This window comes from Mandrillus leucophaeus, unplaced genomic scaffold, assembly GCF_000951045.1.
Source record: "Mandrillus leucophaeus isolate KB7577 unplaced genomic scaffold, Mleu.le_1.0 Scaffold157, whole genome shotgun sequence".
NCBI classification, from domain to species: domain Eukaryota; kingdom Metazoa; phylum Chordata; class Mammalia; order Primates; family Cercopithecidae; genus Mandrillus; species Mandrillus leucophaeus.
This window is the reverse complement of record NW_012101554.1, coordinates 3,581,246-3,585,987: the sequence shown is the minus strand read 5'-3', so window position 1 is coordinate 3,585,987 and position 4,742 is coordinate 3,581,246. Positions and strand designations below refer to the sequence as shown.

Sequence of the window (4,742 nt, the reverse complement as noted above, 5' to 3'; positions counted from 1 at the left end):
CAGCCTGCCCTGCACCGTAGCGCAGCAGCGGCCGTGGCGGCTGCAAACCTTGCCGAACCCCAGCAAACCCCGGGCAGCTAGTGGGACGGGCGTATGCAAAGCAGGGCCGGCGGAGAGCCAGTGGAATCGGAGAATGCTAATTACCTCGCTTTTTTTTTTAAATCCCTCCTCTCCATGCGGCCCCGCCCCTCACACACGCCCCCGGAGGAGACCGAGGCTGCAGGAAGTGGGGAGCAGTGGCCAGGAACTTGGGGAACCCTTGCAAGCGTAGAGACGTGGATGCCGCCCCCTGCTGCTGTCCCTGCCCTCAGTCTCCCGGAGGGTGGTGGATTGGACCGGTGACCTCCCCACCTAGGTGTGCTCTCCACCGCGGTTCACAAGGTGTCTGCCTGACAGTCGCTGTCTCCCCTGCGTTTGGGATTTCACTTTTTTCCCCACTGTAACGCCTGAAACACGGTTTTCCTCCCTCTCTATTCCCACTTCGGGTACGCAAACCAATTAGTGGGTCCCTTTTTCAGCCCGGGTTTGCTCCAGCATGGAGAGAAATAAGCCTGGCGAGCGGAAGCCCGGGGCGGTGGACTCCACTGGGAGGCCGGATCTCCGGCCATTCGCCACCTGCCAGTAGGGCTCATTAACTCGATTCCTTTCAGCAGCCAGGAGGACCCTGCTCCCCGCTTCAAAGTCCTGGGCGTGTGCTGCAGGGAGGGCTCACGCACCACTTTGCCATCCTGGTGGGCATCGTTCCAAATAGCTCGGCCTTTTTAAAAGGAATGAGTTTGCTCAAAGAAGAATCTTCTTTTCTGACTAAAGATAAAATATATATATGCATGACTTAGCTGCATTCCTGTGTCAAATAGCATCGTGTCGTCTACTTCTCTGTCCCCACCCACCCGGGCAGAAGCCATATCTTACACATACAGGGATTCCTAGCTCCGCACACTGTGTCTCTCAGCTTCGAATCCCATCCTATAGGAAGCCAGCCCAGATCTTTCAGGACTGGCTTCGGTGCTTCCACTGCCTCCGTCCCCTTCTGTGGTTGCTGATTTCTGTGCCCTTGCAACACTAGGTTGCAAAAGTCTGGTTACTTGTCTGGATTCCACGCTGGGCCAGGGCTTCCCATGCAGAGTCCTGGCACAGTAGAGGTGCTCAGTAAATACTTGTTGTAAATTGATGAAGGACCTAAGGATATGCTTTTAAACTGTTACTTTGAATGTTCGACAATGGCCAACAGGTATATGCAAATATGCTCAACATCACTAATCATTAGGGAGATGAAAAATCAAAACCACAGTGAGATATCACTTCAGACCTGTAAGGATGGCTATTATTAAAAAGTCAAAAGACAACAAATGTTGGCACAGATGTGGGAAAAAAGGAACCTTTGTACACTGGTGGTGGGGTGTAAATGAGTACAGCCATTGTGGAAAACAGCATGGAGGTTCCCAAAAATAAAAATAGAACTACCATGTGATTCAGCAATCCCACTTCTCAGTATACACCCAAAGAAAATAAAATCTCTGCTGAGAGCGGTGGCTCACACCTGTAATGCCAGCACTTTGGGAGGCCAAGACAGGCGGATCACTTGAGGTCAGGAGTTGGAGACCAGCCTGGCCAATATGGTGAAACCCCGTCTCTACTAAAAATACAAAAATTAGCTGGGCATGGTGGTGCACACCTGTAATCCCAGCTACTCGGAAGGCTGAGGCACAAGAATTGCTTGAACCCAGGAGGCGGAGGTTGCAGTGAGCCAAGATTGCGCCACTGCACCTCTGCCCGGGTGACAGAGTGAGACTCCGTCTCAAAAAAAGGAAAGAAAAAGAAAAGGAAAAGAACATCTCTTTCTTGAAGGGAGAAATGCACTTCCATGTTCATTGCAGTTTATTCACAATAGCCAAGATGTGGAAACATACCTAAGTGTCCATCCACAGATAAATGGGTAAAGAAAATATGGTGTGTATATATCTGCAATGGAATATTATTCAGCTCTAAAAAAGAAGGAAATCCTGTCATTTGCAATAACATCATGAACTTGGAGAATATCCTAAGTGAAATAAACCAGACACAGAAAGACAAGTACAGCATGATCTCATTTATATGTGGACTCCTAAAAAAAAAAAAAAGAAAAAAGAAAAAAAAAAGTTTAACTTACAACAGAAAGTAGAATGGTGGCTACCAGGGGCTGGAGAGTGGGCAAAAAGGGGACAATATTGGTCAAAGGCCACAAACTTTCAGTTGTAAGAGAAATATGTTCTGGATAACTAATGTATAGCATATATCAGCAAACTATATCGCTTGCTGATATAGTTAATAATAACGTATTATATACTTGAAATTTGTTAAAAGAGTAGATCTCATGTGCTCTCATCATACACAGAAGGTAACTATATGAGGTGAAGGATCTGTTAATTAGCTTGATTGTGGTCATCATTCACAATGTACATGTATGTCAGAACATCACATTGTCTACCTAAATATAGATAATTTTTATTTTTCAATCATACCTCAGTAAAGCTGGGAGGAGGTGGGAGAGTCAATAGACTTTCTCAGGTAACCTCATGAATTGTCTCATGTTTCTCATACCGGTGAGCCTCAAATCCGCTATCGCCCTATAGCTGCCATCCTAATATACACACTGATCACCTCCCACTTTCACTATTATAGTATCCTACCAACTGGTCTCCTATTCTCCTGCCCCTACCTTCTTCAAACCATCCAGTCCAAGAATCTTCTGAAAGCCTGGTTTTCATTTTATCATTTTTTGTAATTATCAGAAAAGAAATTCAAAGGTTCTCCATTACCTTCCAGCTAAAGTTTCTACTGATTAACTGGATTTCAGGGATCTGTTTCCAGATCTCACGGTGTTTCCAGACTCTTTCCATAATATCATAAATCTTTTATAAGGGATGGATGGCAAGGATGTGGAGAAAAGGGAACCCTTGTACATTGATGGATGGTAAGAATGTAAATTGGTACAGACATTGCAGAAAGCAGTATGGAAGTTCCCCTCACCCAAAGAAAAAGAATAAAAAATGGAACTACCATATGATCCAGTAATGCCACTTCTGAGTATATTTCTAAATGAAATAAAATCTCTCTCTTGAAGAGATATTTGTACTTCCTCTCTAGGGTCTCACCACCCTAGCCTTCTGTACACACACTCACACTCATGTGGACACATGAACAGACTAATACAGTAACTATTCAAAACTACCAGTAATATATGTTATCCTCTAAGAAATGCTACTAGATAATAAACATATACTAAAGATTAAAAATATATTAAAAAAACAGAAATTAAATTACTAGGATTATTTTGCCTACCAGATTGGCAAAGGTTTATAAAACCAGTGATGATTAATGTATGTCATATAGACACATGATATACACAGATACATTCACACACCTTCACACAGATACACAGAAACATGCATGCACTCATAGGCAGGCATACTCATATATGCATGCATCCTATGCTGTAGCCATCCTGAAATCGCTTGCTGATTTTCCAAGGTAACATGTTGTCTCTTGCATCTGCTATGTCTTTGCAAATAATATTCCCTTTGCTTGTGGCACTCTTCTCCCACCTCCACTTCTCCATCCTTTCTTCTCAACCAGTAATGTTCAGATCCAAGCTTAGCTCCACTGTGTTTTCCCTGATGCTGCCTCCTCTCCTCCAGCCCTGATATGGGAAGGTGTCCCATTTCTGAGCTTAGGGCTTGTTCCCAAGGCCTTTCTCTCTTCTCTGCATGTTTCCCTGGTGATCTCACCTACCCCATGCCTTCAGTTACCATCATCTATCTAAAGTGATGAACACTCAGTAGAATGCAGGGAGCAAGAGAATCCTCGTTTTCTCCATGAGGGAAAAGCCTCATGGAGAGGAAAAAAGAGACTGAAAGCAATGGGCTGTATGTTGACTCTTTCTTCTACAGCACCAGGTTGACTTGGGTTCCAGTACTATCTCTGCTGCTTTTCCAATCACGTATCCTGAAGTTGCTCATTCAATCCCTTTGCACATCTATCTCCTTGCCTTTGAAATGAACAAAGTAATCGCATTCACTTTATAGAGTTTCTGGAAGCGGGGAAGGGGGATTAAATGAGATTTTTAAAATATACTCTGTAGGATTTGGCACAGTGTTCCACCTTGATAATAACCCTATAAACGTCTGTTAATAGCTCCCACATTTTTCTGTTTTCTGTAATAAGCACTTATTTCTTATAGAGTCAGAAGAAAAATAAAACAAATGTTTCATTAAAAATTCAACTTATCTTTCAAGGCTGGGCTGAAATGCCACCTCCTCTAGGAGACTTTGCCATTTCTCAGCAGACATGCTCTTTCCTCTTCTTATGCTATAAATGTCTTCTCTCCCCTTTCAGATGGCACAGTTCTTAAATGCAGGGATCTTGCCCACAACATAGTGCTAGTACGAATGAATGTGATCCTTAGAATTATGAATAAACCAAAGCACACGTCCATTTGGTTGACGAAAGTAAATCATTCATGATACTGTTAAGCAACTGCAAGTGAGTGACCCCACACACTGATAACAATACACAAGTCAATCAAATGGTAAATATTAGCCCCATACTATTTGAAAATTCAGTGTCTGCAAGCACAAAAAATTAAGAATCTTTAAGTCACCCGAAATCCCATCCCATGAAGGTAACCAATATTAACAACTTCTTGCAGTATTTCCTTCTAGCCTTTTTAATTTTTTGCCCATCCTTTTTGTTTAAACACATAT

General features: G+C 43.2%; 1 long non-coding RNA gene across 1 annotated transcript; it reads left to right on the top strand.

Annotated features, from left to right (window-relative positions):
* The first annotated feature begins 516 nt into the window (after positions 1-516).
* Positions 517-4,256, top strand: LOC105536237. Its single transcript, XR_001005561.1, has 2 exons — positions 517-3,176; positions 3,375-4,256. It is a non-coding gene; the product is annotated as an uncharacterized LOC105536237 (long non-coding RNA).
* The last annotated feature ends 486 nt before the right edge of the window (positions 4,257-4,742 follow it).